At 39.5% G+C, this 17,767-nt stretch overlaps 1 protein-coding gene across 2 annotated transcripts in view; it reads left to right on the forward strand.

The window, feature by feature from the left end:
- The first annotated feature begins 3,386 nt into the window (after positions 1-3,386).
- LOC137294444 (uncharacterized) overlaps positions 3,387-17,767 on the forward strand; it is a 34,915-nt gene continuing 20,534 nt past the window's right edge. Inside the window, exons 1-2 of one of the 2 annotated variants that reach the window (XM_067825462.1) lie at positions 3,387-4,070; positions 6,192-6,289. The gene's annotated coding sequence lies outside the window, so the exon portion shown is untranslated. The remainder of the gene's footprint in view (positions 4,071-6,191; positions 6,290-17,767) is intronic. The other variant, XM_067825460.1, reaches the window with a different exon arrangement.

Raw genomic sequence — 17,767 nt, forward strand, 5'->3', positions numbered from 1 at the left:
GATTTAAGTATATTGACGGCTTGTGACAGCCAGTAAAGGCTATACACTGTTTCCACAAATTGTATCCATTTTGTATTGTTATCTTTCACACGGGCGTCATCCTATGAACTGCACTCCACTACACAACGAATAAGGCTCGCGTGCGCAACTCCCTGTACAAAGCTGGTTCCGTCACTCGTTGCCCCCTAACCTGCGATATCCGAGACGGGACCCAGCTCATTTCCGGATTTCCGATGACAGGTGTATATTCATACCGGTTCTGATTCACAATTACGCGACCGCCTAATAGGACTTCACTAGACCGGACCAAATAAGGCGGTTTGTCACTGGGATTACTAAAGAGGTCTCGCGAAGTGCCGTGACCTACTTGGGGGTCTTTCCTTTCCTTGTATACAGGACATTTCACTGGCTTTCGAAGCAGGAAACAGACTCATTACCTAGTGAAATGTTACGTCACCATTGGGTCCTTGGTTTCTATAAATCAAATGATTTCTTTTACAGACTCCCTTTACAAAAGCCAGTTATTCTTGGTTACCTCATTTTACTTTGATTTTCTTGGCCTGTGTGTTTCCGGTACGTTGTAAGAGCAAAATATTTAGTTTACCCGAACAGTTTATTTTTATAAATTCCAACGTTGTTTTTTTGGCCATCCCTAAGAGCAACTACATAGCATGGTTCACCCACTGAACACTCAACATATACTTTAGAGCGACATGAAAACGAAACCCGGAACTTTTGACTTGCTTTGATGATTTGTGTCTCAGTTTTTTCAAGTGATACTTCACAGACGTGAAGAGAAAAATCAAAACAAAAGCTCCTAAATTATCTGCATTGCTTCCTTATTTTCCGAACCTCGAAAGTTATAAATCTACAAAGCGTTGACGTTTTCCTCACTTACGTGATTAGTCGTGGTTTTGATTTCCTATACAATGACATGTGTGTTAAGGAAAAAGAAATTGTATTACCCTGTAACACAAGAGAGGATGTACGGTTATATGATAGGAGTGTTGTTGGTTGTGTCTTTGTTAGTAATGTTTCCTTTATGCATGCATGATTTATGCTGCATAAAGGTTTGATATTCGCTAAGGCCATTAGACGTTCATTGTATGTACTCATATGTTTTCTGTTGTTCAGTGCTTGACAATATATCACTTCTTCTTCTTCTTGTGTTCTTCAGTGTACAGATCCCCACCCGATACGTATATTGTTGGACCGTGCATAAACAACGGTTCCTAGTTTCCAATTGATTATCGATAGGTGAACTGATGTGCGTTACCAATGACAACCTAAAGAAACATTGCTCTGAATTGTCTTCCTTGCATTGTCTGATCCAACGTGTATCGGTTCTTCGCGGATGTCGATATGGCGATATTGGATTACAGTGAGTTGTATTTTACGTCGGTTTCAGTGCTGTACCAGTGAGGAGAGTACACATGTACTCCATACATTGACGCCATGTTGGGAATCGAACACCGGCTTTCAGAATGAAACTGAATGTCACTGTAATCAGTTGGCTACTCCACTTTCCTTTGCGAGGTGTCTTGGACGTGTTCTCGTAAAGGGTTTTTACTAAAAACTAAAAAATTATAATTTTACCTGATGTCGTTGGTTAATCGCATTACAGTTTTATATATGCCGCATGTGATGCCAGAGAATACAACGGTAGTCCCAGAAATCAGAACAGAAAAGATATACACAAAAATCACACAAACTGATAGTGCGTGAACATTCAGCTGTTCACGTTTTCTAAGTACAATGTACACACACATATGTTGGAACAGCTAAGAGAGGGGAAGCCATAAACAAATTAACAACTTTTTCTCTGGCTATATAAACCTAATAAAATGCAGTTTTCAAAATCTCTAGAATTGATAAAATAGAGCTGTAAAACCAGGAAAAGCACTTTACTCAAATTAGAAAATGATAGCCCTTCTTGCTACACCGTCAGACAAAATGCAGTCAATGGATGTCTTACCAGTCATGAAACGTACAACGTGGAGAATTAAGTAGCGAGGTCATGCAGGGTATGCCAAGTAATGACTTAGGTCATTGATGTACCGTCCGCAATCAACAGGAAAATAAGCCATGATGTAAAAAATGTCAGTGTTAATAAAACATTAATCAAACAAGTCATAACAATATTGTCACCAATAGCACTACCTACATCGCTCGCAACCACTTCTGAACCACATCTGCACCTAACTTATAAAACTAATGCATATATTCCAGTACAATATATGACATCATGGAATGAACAGATCACAACACTAAATTAAATGTCATGCGCTTAATCTCATAATTCTTCAACAACTAAATCACTTAAAAATGTTCATTTCTCCTGTTTTGATAAGATGCAGTTACTTATGGAATAATTGTCCTACAAGTGAAATATAATATATGTTATTTTTGGGATTACACGTTCTTAATAAAGTACAGGTTCTAGAACTTTTGTTGGTTTGAGTCCATCAGGTATTCGAGCCTACATCCTTAGAGTGTGAGACATTTCGATACAGAATCGTGTACCGTTGATTTATTTTGACAATGTTAGAAAAATATGTATTGAACTGTTCAGGCAATTCACAAATTGCCTAAGATATTATTCATTTTATTTGAAAGACTGACTGAAACATGTTTTCAGTGTGTATTATCATTAGTAGAGTACACAAACGCAACTTTATGAAAAAAACAGGCAATTGTGAGATATTTGCTTACATTTCGTTTGCACAACTGAGGCTTTCGTGGTACCTGTTGTTGCATTTGTCTTTAAAGCTTTAAAGCACCTGAATTGTTGACCGTGCACTGCTTGCCTGTCTTTAAGAAGTTGCATTTGGTGCAAGCCACCGCATTTTGATTATTCTTGAACAGCCAATTTCCTACTGACGACAGATATCTGTATATTTGTGTACACAGACCGAACTAACTGCGGCTATGGCGCCCCTTAAGCACACCAGCACGGACACCAGTAGGGGTCAGCATCACCTCTGTCCACACCCATGACGTTGCGAGGATTCCTCATACATCACTTATTTCAACTGATTGATACGGTGACATTGCCTGGCGCAGCTCTGGATACGACCACGGGGCTTCACAACGATGTACAATAGTCTTTTGGTGTTCTAATACTGATAAAGCAACCCTGTTTTACAAATACGAGGGAAGGGCATAGCCATGTCTGTGCTAAATGGAATATTGTCAAGTGCGGCGTAAAACTAAACTCACCCACTAAGTGAACGTATGCATTTTAGATAGTTGTGTCAGAGGAAAAGAAACATTATAACACCTGCCTTTCTGCTTGTGGCTGACGTAGTGTGAAAACCACGTTGCAACTGTGTGACACTTCCTCCACGGTCAAAGCACAGAATCTGACAACAACTGGCTGATATATCAAACGCACGCGGTATTTAGTATGACGTTCACAGACCTGATACACTGCTGTTCGAAACGACCGTTTTACACATGCAGAACTGTCCCTTCATCCTGAAACCTCCTCAGTCAGACAAAAGGAACAAATTGTTCGATTTACGAGAATCACGTCGTTCTCCTAATTATATGTTGCCAGAAGCTTTCATGATTTCCCTGACAACCGCGTTGCCATAGTAACGCCTGTGACTTTTCCTCATTTTCCCATTACTATTACATGTGCAACGCGACTAGGAAAGGGCATTTTCATAGACATGTAACATGTACCTGTCGGAATCCTGGTCTATGTTTGAATATGAATGCGCTCTCTCCGCCATGGTAGGCCCGGTAGATCTACCTGTGAAACTCAGGTAGTCATCCACAGGTAAATCGTTATTTACAGGCTCCGTCCTCAGCCAAGGAACACCACGCCAGTATGGTTTAATGGTTCAATCGATATTGTCATGCAGCTGTATCGGCAAGCATGAAACAGAATCCCGACAGTTGACAACCACAATTGCCACTATTGGTTAAATATAACATCCGAACCACCCCGGTGTTGTTTGACACTAGACAAGAAGACAGAACCCGGCGAAGCGTTACGGAGGGTAGTGCCGATATCGTGATATTCAGTTGGAAAATTGGTGTAAGACACGGAATATACGGAAAAGGTAAGTTTCATACTTTGTTATGCTTATTCGAAAAGGTTTTTTTATGTTTCATGAAATACACGCTTGCTTAGTGTGAAGATTTGCTAGCGTGCGATCAAAAGGATTTTAAAACGGAGACGCTCAGTACCTCAACATGAAATACACCCGAGCATGGGTGTGTCAGTGCATGAATGTGAGGCCTTTGTGTAGGATAGGTTCCGTATTCAAAGTACGGAGACCGCTCGCTACCCGTTATAAAGCCCGCACGGACAAATGTATGGGTTGATTTTCAGCAGTGAGAATGCGGTCGTTGTCGATAAATGGCCAACCCGACCGACCTAGATCCGGGTTCAATGTGGAACGGGTTCAATGTTTAAAGTGGCCATACTGCACCCGCGGTGATAATTGTACTTGTACTTGGACAGTGTACACTTCTGAACACATTACTCGGTAAGGTCTCCTCTACATTGCACATGAACATAAATAATTTTGTTCCAATGAGTTAATGTAATGTGTGTCGCAACTGTTACCGTAATTAACAGATGTTTCGGTTTCATTCGGGAGAAAAGGGGGGAGCATTAGAGATGTACATTAAAATCGTGTTATTCAGGCAGGCAATCGTCAACACAATACATAACAGTAGAGGAGTGACCAAACGAGGAAAATGAATTATGTGATTACCGGTTAACAGCCTCACCTCAATATTACATTACATATGGGTACATGAACTCAGGTAGTACTTTCTAGTGTAGCATGATGCGTTATCCGCTACAAGGAGTTATGAGAGACTACACACAACAGTTAAATTAAGGCCATCGGATTATTTTAAAAAACGGGAATACAATTTACATTATGACTTATGACTTATGCATGAATATATCCATTTTATCTAAAGCATAAATATTCAAAAGCACAAAAGATGCAAATAATTCTGAAAAGATATTATCACAAGTAAAACATGATATAAGTGTGTTAAGCATGATTTAAAGTGCTTAATATTTAATATTTCACACTTAAAAGAAACACCGATGATCTGACCATTCCTATAATGCACTGGCATAGTTGTTTCGTGTTACATGTGTACCCGGATGGTACAAGGATTGATTTCAGTATTAAAGAGGTTGATGTTCTCTTCAACATCTAGTCCCTGAAATGAAATTACGTTAAAGAAGACCAACAGTTGTGAAATCATATACATAGGAAAACAGCGGAGAGCCGAGATTCCTTCGGTTTAGAGAGACTGGACAAGCCTGCTTAGCTTTAAATGCTTGCAATGCTTTAAAATATGTGTAAAGGTTTGTGAGTGACAGGTATATTTATTGCCCCGAGCCTCTTTCCCCAGCCACACACCCTTCCGTGAAGGTCTGTGGGCAATTTACAGGACATTAAATAATCAGAAATCTGCATGTGAATGACGAGTCACTTGTTTTGGTCAACTATGCCACAGAATTTATGTAAACAGCACAAATTTACACATAGTGGCACGGACCTGCACGAGATGTGTTAGATATATGTGTGTCAGTGTGACCACGCCCAATAAGGTATGGGTTATGTACTGCTATGATATCCTACTATGACCATTATACTCGACATGAGCTATAATTACACGTAGATGTTTGTCAATAATGGAGACTGATTCGTCTTCATTGTAGAGAAGAACGATCCGATTATGGATTTTCAGATGATGTTGTTCACCATTGCCATGGTAACCATGACAGCATCATCACCGTTTAGTGTACAGAGCAGGTTGAGGACATGGAGGACTACCCACGCGTCATTTGTTTACTTAAGAAACTGGCATATTTATCATAAACGATAACTCTGCAAATCCGTTGAGTGGGTTGGGGTGAGACTTACCTGGATTGCATAAAATGGAGTCAGTTTGTAAGTAGTTTGAAACGTGTGGAAGGTATGTAACTACGCCGCTTTAATATTTGCGAAAGGACAATTGTTGCAACACCTATGTAAGAAAAACATCAGTCTTAATGTATATAAACGTACCAAGCTCTTTCATATTTGTCAAGTTAATTTTAACTTTTCAAGGTTCCGACCACTAACAGAGCTTCTGCTTTTACTGTTATTGTAACTAACGTTTTTATTTTGTCTTCTCTTTGGGATCTAACTTTGGACCACACAAACTAGTGACTGGTATTATGAGCAAGGGTTCATACTGTCAGCGTCACGATGTCACGAGGTTTCTTCCGCATAGTCGGATACTGCCAAGTGTGAACATCGAACCGGTGAGTGTTTGGATCATTTTGACTATTTTCTGGTTGAAATTGATGGGCGTATTCTCAAAGAGCGAAATGGTGAAATGTATTATCTGGTGGTACTGATTATGTCATTAATTTATTAGGGCATAATTCGAGCGAATTCGCATTATACTGACACAGTGAAATTGAGTTAAAAGCGTTAAGCCAAGCGCATCGTGCAACTGAATTAGTCTCCCATGTACCAGCTCAATGCCTCGGACATCACGGTGTTCCTCATCCAAACCAGATAGAAATTATCCTCGGTTTGAATCGCAGATCATTTTGAATGAGGGGATGTTGGGTAGCTTCTCTTGTACCAACCCAATGCCTCGGACATCACGGTGTTCCTCATCCAAACCAGATAGAAATTATCCTTAGTTTGAATCGCAAATTCGTTTGAATGAAGGGCTGTTGGGTAGCTTCTCATGTACCAGTCCAATACCTCGGGCGTCATGACGTTCCTCATCCAAACCAGACAGAAATTATCCTTGGTTTGAATCGCAGATCCGTTTGAATGAGAGGCTGTTGGGTAGCTTCTCATGTACCAACCCAATACCTCGGACATCACGGTGTTCCTCATCCAAACCAGATAGAAATTATCCTCGGTTTGAATCGCAAATTCGTTTGAATGAGAGACTGTACCTCGGACGTTTTGACGTTCCTCATCCAAACCAGATAGAAATTATCCTCGGTTTGAATCGCAGATCCGTTCGTATTAGGGCTGTTGGGTACCTTAATGGTTAAAGCGTCCGCTTGCCTCACAGAACCGTGAGTGAGTGAATATGGTTTTACGCCCTGCTTTTAGAATATTCCATCAATATCACGGTCGGGGGCACCAGAAATGGGTTCACACATTGTAGGCATGTAGGGAATCGAATCCGGACCTTTGGCGAGTGGATACTTTAACCATTAGGTTTCCCCACCGCCCCGCCATACAGGAGACCCGCTTCGATTCCCCGCATGGGTATAATGTGTTCTGGATTACAGCTTAAATCGGCTAAAAAAAAACAGTCACTCACTCACCGATAAAGTATAATTGTCTGTATATCACCACCCAACGCTAATGGTAACTTTGTTTGTAACATGCATTACATATCGCTTTCCAACCCCATGAAAGATCATACAGAGCTTATGGATGACAATGAGCTTTTAATGAACGTTTTAGTGCAACGACTCGAGTTATATAGACTGATTAGGGTGTAAAGATGTAAAATGCTATTTAGTTAAAATATATATTCAGTAAGGTCAGGAATAATTGAGAATCTAAGATCCAAAACCATGAGTTTCATACGCCATCTTGCGAGTGCCAGTAAAATATACATGTATCGGTTTTCGTTGTATATATGTATGTATTGTATAGTTACAATTTAATGGAGAATATAAGACTCAAAACCATCAATTTTATAGGTCATCATAAAGGTAAGTTAAATACAGTAGTCGGTGAAAAAATATCGCTCGGTATGAATTAACCACAGTTTTTTTTAAGAATAAGTTTGGTGTTCCGTTTAAGACTGACCACATGTCTTTCATATGCGGTTAGAAGAAGGCAGAAATGTGAGTTTATTCGTTCTTTAAAGTACATGCATCAAATGTTAATGCACCCAACGTGTACAATGGATTGATAGACGTATATTGGATTGTTTGACTGTAAGGGCATAACGATTGATGTAAGTACAGTGGATTGTGTGTCTGTAAAGACGAGGCGATTGATACAGGTATAGTGGATTATTTACCTGTAAGGACGTAACGATTGATAGGGGTGTAATAGAGTGTTTGCCTGTATGGAAGTAACCATTTATGGCGGTATAGTGTATTGATTTTTCCGCAAAGACGTAGCGATTGATACAGGTATAGTGGATTGTTTACCTGTTGGGAGGTAACGATTGATAGACGTATAGTGGATTGTTTTCCTGTTAGGCCGTAACGGCCGATAGAAGTAAAGCGGATTGTTTACCTGTTGGGAGGTAACGATAGATAGAGGTATGGTGGATTGCTTCCCTGTGGAGAGATAATAATTAACAGAGATATAGTGGATTGTTCGCCTTTTGGGAAGTAACGATTGATGGCGGCTTGTTTGCCTGTGATGACGAAGCGAGTGATAGAAGTATATTGGATTGTTCGCCTGTAAGGACGTAGCGATTGATAGAGGTATAGTGGTTCTTTGCCTGTAATTACGTAATGATGGGTAGACGTATGGTGGATTGTTTGCTTTTAAGGGCGCTTACCGATTGTTAGAATTATAGTGGATTGTTTGCCTTTTGGGGCGTAGTGATTGATGGAGGCTTGTTTGACTGTGATGACGAAGCGAGTGATAGAAGTATAGTGGATTGTTTGCCTGTACGGACGTAGCAATAGTGGTATAGAGGTATTGTGGATTGTTAGATTGGAAAGCTGTAACGACTGGTGGGGGTATAGTGGACCGTTTGCCTGTAAGGGGATAACGTTTGATGATGGATTAGGTTGGGAATCTGCAACGACTGACAGAGGTATAGTGGATTGTTTGCGTGTAAGGCTGTAACGACTGACAGAGGGAAAGTGGATTCTTAGTCTCTACAGCTGTAACGACTGACAAAGGTATAGTGGATTGTTTACCTGAAAGGATGTAACGACTGATAGAGTGATAACGGGTTGAAATGTCCATACGTTCGTAAAGCCTAATAGAGCTGAATGTAATGAAACATCCATATGACTGTAACGTTTGCTGAATGTATAGGAGATTACAATAGTGGGTCACGGTACATATGAATTCTTCAAGGCATCTTTAGCTACAGACCCGTAAAGTTCCGGGGTAGAGAAGATCTTCAGCAACACATGCTTGTCACAAAAGGCAACTTTGCTTGTCGTATGAGACGACTAAAGGGGTCGGGTGGTAAGGCTCGCTGCCTTGGTTAACACATGTCATCGGTTCCTGATTACGCAGATAGATGCCCATGCTGTTGATCAATGGATTGTCTGTTCCAAGCTGCCGTGACACTCTGCAAGCAATGGTCTCTATAGGCTATAACGCTTCAGTTGTGCCTTTGCAGCTCGGATTTCTGCTATCAATCCTCCAGTGCGAAACCATCGAACCATGACGTATCCTATTGGCTTTTGTCCTGAATACACCATCTTTGTCAAGTGATGTTCAAGGAGAACTCAAACACATAGAATTCATGTTTTTATCAGGGTGGCAATACCCCCATCTGTTTTAACTTATACCATACACAAACGTACAAATTAACATACGCGACTGGATGTGCACGGTCCTGATGCCCATACACATCAAACCTGTTCCTAGGCGGGTCGATTTTTGAGGGCATAACGACCTTTCACTTCAACGTCGACAACAGGTAAGCCTAATTATACAGTCATCAACATGCAGTTCCGCACTGAAGACACAGCTGCCTCGCTTAACCAGCAACTGCTAAATAGTTCTTTAACCCCTTTGCGGGTAGGGTGTGGTTAATAATTGTGATTCTGTTTGAAAATGGCTAGAAGCACATATCTCAAACACAACACGTCTAATCTCAGTGAACATTTTCACCTGCAATTCCGTTTTGTGACACGGAACCTGTGCACAAAGTTACTCTTATCAAATTAGGGTATAAAAGCTATTCAGGTTTATTATCTTACATCATTTTACTCGACTGACAACCTGGAACATGCCTCGTTTAACGCCAGAGCAGAGGGAGAGAGCAATCAATATACTACAGATGGAACAGAAGCAAGAACATGTGGCTAGGACCATAGGATGCTGCAAATCCGCCATCGGAACACATGTCACACGTCTATGACAGTCTGTCAGTACTGGAGACAGACCAAACAGTGATAGACCGTTATCAATTAACAATGGCGATGCTGGGTAACAAAACGGGGGTCGCATGACAACAACGGCTGGACGGTTGATCACTAGGGATGACGGAAGTTCGGTGTAGACAGAGACCCGGCGCTCATTAGACTTGATCTGCTTCTTTATTCTCTGAGAATAAGACTCTCATTGCAAAAAACCTTTCTCGATAACGGTGGGATTCCCAGGACCATGACAGGAAATTCGTTTTTGGAGCTTTCTGAGACGAAGTAAACAGCTTCCTCGCCAAGAGTATTTGCGTGTTGGACATTAGTTACTGAATTAAAGACGTCATATATTGCTGTATGTGTTATATTCATCAGGATTGGTCGAAGTCAAACACGTGATCCAATACAAACTATCTAATGGAAGGGATTATGACCTTGCACTTCATTTCGTGTAAAGACTCTCAGATCTAATAAGGAAGGATTTTGTTAAACCGTTCAATTCAAGAAGTTTTAAGCAGTAAATCACGATTTGTGCAATTGTACTGTGGTCAGGTAGTCTCCTCGACGATTCCGACTGTAGCGTAAGCATAATGTGCATAGGTGACATAACGATGAATGTGTCCTGTCCAACCATTTGTACTCGAGACAAGCGTATGTAAAGTGAATGAGTGAGTTTAGTCTGTAAATAATGGAGTAATCGAGTAAAATACGACATGTGTGTCACGTGTCGCCTCGTACGACAAGCCAACCCGGAAGTAGCATATGTAAAGACACTTGAACCTTCAGGGCTATTACCAATGGCTTTATTATTATGCCCCAATTTAGCAGATATTGTATAAAGCTCTTAGAAAGCTTTAAAAAGAAATGTAGATAGCCAACCACGAACACACACATAGGAACAGGAATGCCCAGATTTAACCCATGTGAGGATATAACGTATCATCCGAGACCCATATCACCAACGTCTGAAACATACGCATCATTTGTTTCGCAGGTCGTGAAATATAACAGCATTTGGAACACATCTCACAAAAGCATGTAAATATATGTTTCACATATTTCTAACGTGTGAAATAATAGTAAATCCTGTTCAATGATAACACATGTGAATTACCGTGTTCACATGTCCTAAATGCTACGTCTCGGTTTATAAACAAATTGTCTGCCATGTGCAGCTTTCACATCCACGAAATAGCGTGATGATAAACATACGGAGTGGACATAATGTTTTCTATAGTTTTATGTGTAAACTGGGTAATTCATCGACGCCCTGCTTTCAGCTGGTTTTAACCACGCAAAGGCATACAGGGAGTATATTGTTACATATTCACGGAAACGAAAAAGGGAATATATAATACACACACACACACACACACACACACACACACACACACACACACACACACACACACACACACACACACACACACACACACACACACACACACACACACACACACACACACACACACACACACACACACACACACACACACACACACACACACACACACACACACACACACACACACACACACACACACACACACACACACACATACATACATACATACATACATACATACATACATACATTACCCTTTTCATTACCCTCGGTACAGCCGAGTGGTTTTAATAACATCATGCGAAGGTTATGTCGCCTTTTAACAGCTAAACATAAGAGGTAGTTGTTTTTTTATTTTTAACATGAAAACTCGTGACAAAACCATTGTACCTTGACGTGCGGTAGAAACACACCCTGGGAGTGCTTTTCAATGAATGAAAACGAAATGGGACACAAACACCGCCCTGTGTGCTATGGAAAGCTCACGTCTCATGCGTTTACAAAAGACAAATACTCGCATCTTCGATGTGATACAAAAGGGATGAGAAGTTATCCCTGATGTCACTTCACATAAGGTTGCTAGAAAAGAGTTGATTAGATTCAAAACTTCAGACACCTGGTCCAGGTCTCTTCCAGGGATATGAATGTATACAGTGGATAGTTTCTGCACGCGTGCATATCAGGATGAAGGTAAATGACGTAATAATAGTACAGGAGTTCAACATATATACCCCAGTTTGACGTCGACTATAAATATCGTCCTTATGATAAGATGCTATCACTTATCAAGTTTTCATAATTTCATTGGTAAATAATCCACTGATAAAGGATGGGGAACAGCTAAATTGATGTGCATTGGATGTGATATAGCGTCTTCGTTCATGTGTACTATTTATCATCTGCTAACCTAAAACAGCGACCACTTGTCTTGATAGTCAGAGTCTCTGAAATGAGCATATTTTACTCAAAAATCTGTTCCTAACTTATGATCATAAGTTATAACGAAGAGGAGCCAAGAGACTTTCTTTACTTTCGTTCGATGTCCAGTTCTAGGTTAATGCGATATGCAACCCGATCCAGTAACGCCAGGTTCAGACATAAACCAGTCACCATATCTTTACTGTTTATTGTTGAAGGACATGCACACATGTCGTGTCAACAAGAGATAATCTCGAGGAACACGGTGGCAGTAAACAGCGCAAGTAACTGCTAATAACTAAATAAGGCACTTTTTTCCCTATAGGGTGAGAACTTAGGTATGTCCAAGGATTGAAACGTGATTGAACTTGAATATACGCTGTGTTTATAAGAGTCGTGTAACTTGATGAGTGACTTAAACACCAAATCAATATGCAGCATTTAGAAGTCAATGAAATAGCCCCTGAACTTTTATTTAAACATATTTATTCCAGAGAATGGATTGGGTACAAGTAATCTCCAATTTACAGTGCTTACATGCAAATGTGAAACAAAGTATATGTACAGGGATAGAAAGATACGTACAATAGGAGAAAAATACATTTAAATTACAGTAATACATTGAATGCAAGAATTAGTTTGATCATTAACATCATATTCAGTTACTGAACCTTTTGGAGTTTGGGACATATATTTTTTAACTTCTTCAATATTTCGATATTGTCACTGTCCGTACGATTTGCAGTGCCATATAATAGCACCTTAACTTTGTGGGTGCGTGTCGTATACGTCTTGAATGATGGTGTGTGCAGACACTTGCTATTGGTTCCACATGCACGACTGGGTTTTCTGTGCCGTGGAGAAACGACTTATAAGAGTTCTGTATGTTAAACCGCGCGCGTTACAGTCAGCATCACGACGAAGTACAGCAGGTTGAGAGTACCTTGGGTATGAAAGGTATCTGTGATTCGTTACGTGTATCAGATGAATCGGATGGTAAACTGTCGTCAAAGGGTTTATCAGTGTCATCAAGGCACGTGTTTCATCGGGAGGTATTATCAGGAACTGTGGCAGTCGGACAGTCTGATCCGCTAAGAAGTCACACGTAACTGATTGCTGATAAATTTGCGCATATGGCAGGATGGGCCGTCGACGTGTAGTACGAGATATGTGCAACGGCCCCTTGATTAAGTCCACCAGAATAAAGGTACCCAATATCCTCTGGATGTGAGAGTATCTCACGTGGAATATGTCACCAGTGCACTTGGACTGTACTATTAGAATGGTTCTAGCAGTACTATTTTGACAAAACAATATAAAATAAAGGCTATACGTCATGGAAGTTGGAGAATTTGTCATCGAGTCCACAATTCTCAAGAAGACAGGACACATTTTGGTAACTTTGAGCACAGTCACGAGACAGCTATTGTGAGAGTTAGCGAGCTGATAAAGATGGTCTTGATGGGGTTTTTCTCATTCCAGTTATTTAAGAACAACCTGAAGCCGCTATTTCCCTTAGCAGAATATTCTCTTTTAGTTCTTTTAAAACTGAAATATAAAGACTGTTCAAATACTAGTACATACGATTGGCGATGAAATGTAGTAAACCTAACTATGTTCTCGATGGCCAATGTTTGCAAAGCTTCAATGTTATTTTGAAGCAATCATTAGCAAAGCCCTACCTAAAATTTCACATCTGTAGACAATGTGGTCAACGCGATATTATTCATCAAGACTCATTGGAGCATACTATTTCTATTTGTGCAAAAAATACAGAAATGGACGAACGATCTGTCAATTGGTACCTTTTGGATAATGGTATGGCCTCAGATGATGTCACATGGAATGTGTTCTTAGGCTGTTGGATTACTTCCTGTCATAATGAACACTGGATTGCTTGATGTATATTTAAGACAGGATTGTTTTTAATCTTTGTCATCGTACACGAATCTTTGAAGACATTAAAATAAGTTATGTCCTTATGATTAAAGTCATCTGAAAGGGGTGGTTAGTGTCTCCAAAACAAGGTCTGTCAGCAAACATGAAGGGGAGTCACTTTAACAAGTGATTGTACTTTATTGTTCTTTTAAATTGCCTTTTTATACACGAATCTAGGTTTGATTCTGGCGAAGCTCTATTACCTATCTCAAACACACAAAAAGTTTGAAGTTTGCAATGCAGATTTGTAGACAATGTTTGTGATAAAGATTTTGCGTTCGTGGAGTCACCAAGACAAAAGTCAAAGAAATGAAGATCGTGACAGATAATTGGAAGAAAATAAAAAAAACACACAAATACAGCTGCATTTGCATTATTTTCTTGGCGATGTTCACCACTGTTTGTTGTACCCTTGATATCCGGAATGATACATTAATAAAAGTATCGGAAAATTATTTTTTTACAAATGTTTGTACACGTAAGGGAATGTTCATATTTCCAACCCTAGAAAACTTAGAACATATTCGTAAATTTCATCACCGAATACTATTGGAATAAATATATTGGAAATACATCATGTGAAATAAGTGCCCAAAGTTAAGAAAGGTCACAAAATATACGCAGTCCGGTCACAACGTCCATGTCGTACTGCATGCACGTATATTTCAGTTGGGTACTATCCGACCATTGGTCCTGTGGCAAGTGTTCAGATATTGCTCGACATTGGGGGATAGTTAATTATTTGACACTGAAGAATCTGGAAGTCCCACTGAGTGTAGATTATGAAAGTTAGTTTGGACATTTTTCAGTACCATTAGCAGCGTGATCTTGATATGAAAGGAATTGTATGTCGTATTTTTTGTATAGAATCATTATCAATGTCGAGAAAATCGTGGTGTCTGTGGTCTTTGGTTTGAATCTGGGTTTGGTTCTTCTGGTGTATTTGCGCTAGCTTCTGAAAGACACATGGATCACCAAATGTCATGGCGACATTGTCATTAATGACAGAATTGATTTTTTCACACATTATGTATAATGTCCTTAATCAAGTATGATGACGTCACCGATGATGAAGAATCACAAATCCAGTATGTTCATAAGGCGACTGCGTGGCGATACTGTGATAAAACGGAATATAAACAATTAGGTTTTTCGTCTCCTAAATATTTTTGTAAACGGATGCACGATGTGCAGTTGCCATGAAAATTGACAAAGAGGACAAACAATCACTTCAAATAGCTCATGAATAATTCATGTCCTTCATCACTATTCATGTCATGCATTCAGCTGAAGTCTCACAATTTTAAATGAGACAGGCAGGTGACCGATTTAATTCAAGGAGCGTGCGGCCAAGGTTACTTCTTAAATATTTAATCTTAATATATTTGAAGAAATACTTTCGACGCAAACCAACCAACATCACCCACATACTCTTAAAAACTCATACATTATTAACATCCAGAATACCCGAGACCAAGGCATTCACAGAACACGATCATTTGTGTCAATCAATTAATCACCATGGCGACAATACACATGTGCATCAAACCGGAACATTGTCTACTGTAATTGACTGAAGTTAATAAGTTTAACGGGGTCAGCTCCACATGAGTAAACATAATGATAAGACATTTCGTTACTAATAAAAACTCTTTGATCGACATATGACAAGAAAAAACCTGTTGCGGTATCGTACTGATTCTTGGCTGTGTATTAGACTACAGTGTACAAAAGAAATACAGTACTCCTCTATTTACCTCAGGCATATTTGCGTTATTGTCGAAGGGCAAGGTCCACGACCTAAGTAATATTCAGTACTGTATACAAATTAATGAAGTCGTCACCACAAGATGGTGCCATTCATTAATCACAACAGCATGAAAAATAAACAATAAAAGCAATAATTTTCAATTAATATACGGTAAGCAGCTGATGTGTTTAATTATTGTTTAGTAAATAAAACAGGGAAATAACTATTTGCTTCTAATATTACTATAATGATGACTGATTAGCATAACATGGCGCTCTTCTTCCAGGACATTTCATTTACAATATGTTTTAGCTTTTTTATAGAATTTTCCCTTGTAACACATTAAATCATTGTAAAAGGAACGAAACTGTCTTTAAACAGAAAATAGGTAAAGGTATAGGGATTAATTCTGAGTTTTACAGGCCGCTTTTGTATAAAAGAATCTTTGCTTCCTACAAGTAAATTCAAGCACATATTTTTAGAAACATTTTTTAACGCAGGTTATTTTGGGGAACTTCTGTGGCACTGGGGTGTGGTGGATTATCTTTCAAGTAACGGTCCACGAACCTTCCTCAGAATTATCAGTCGTGAAAAATGTCATATACCATAGTTTCTCAATATACGTTAATAGTACACTGCTCACTAATCAGTCTATCACTGTGGGAGTGAGTGAGTGACTTTAGTTTTACTTTTACTTAGCGATTTTCCAGTAACATCACGAGGACACCCACCAGAAGTGGGCTTCACACAGTGTACCTATGGGACCCGAACCCGGATATTCCGCGTAACTAGCGGACTGTTAACCACTGGGCCACCCCACCACACCTATTGCTGCAGGATCTGTGTTTCACGCGACATAACCCACAGCTTTATAACTCAATAGTAGATGTATGTATAAATGAACTGTAAGGATGTAAATGTTTGGACCTTATATGCATCACATAAACAACCTTTCATCAAACGTTTTTCTGCATCAGAAACATGTTTATTGTACTGTTACGTTTTCAAATCGGTCCTCGACATGTATGGCAGAAACTAACTGTTTGTTGTGAACTTTACAGGGATAGAGGAATCAGTTACTGTATATAAAAACACTAAATACTCGCGAAAAAAGGAAACCTTGCATACAGAATACGATGACATGGACTTACAGTAATGTTGTAGTTTTTTATCATATTTGCGGCAGTCGCTTTTTAAGGTAAAATTAAATAACTGTATACTGTTATCGCAGTGACTAGAGCAGCCACACCTCACGAACCCCTGTCCACCATATATAGATGAAATGAAATGTCATGAAATGGCTGAAGTATGTTGATTGTTGTTACACAAAATGACGCAAAACGGCTAACGCTCTCAGTCATTTCAGGACACAATTTGACTTTAACATATATGCAAACGATTGGCTACGTGTGAGAGATATGCTTGTTGTATGTTCAATGTTAATGACAAGGAATAAGGCTCCATTTCTTAGAGTTGGTGTTTACTCTATGCATGTACGCTTCTAGTGGTTAAAGCGTTCGATTTCCCACGTAGGTATATTGTGTGAAGCTCATATGTAGTTTTCCATAGCGAGACATTGCTGGAATATTGATGAAACTAAACTCACTTACTCACAATAACTATTAACAATAAGGTCCAATAACTCGGGGTGATGGACAAGAATCACAATGTGTTCTATCGGTAGCATCCTACATGCAGTGAAATAACTGTCAGAAGAGTTAAATCGAATCCAACCATTTAG

The sequence above is a fragment of the Haliotis asinina genome, chromosome 8 (genome assembly GCF_037392515.1).
Source record: "Haliotis asinina isolate JCU_RB_2024 chromosome 8, JCU_Hal_asi_v2, whole genome shotgun sequence".
NCBI classification, from domain to species: Eukaryota; Metazoa; Mollusca; class Gastropoda; order Lepetellida; family Haliotidae; genus Haliotis; species Haliotis asinina.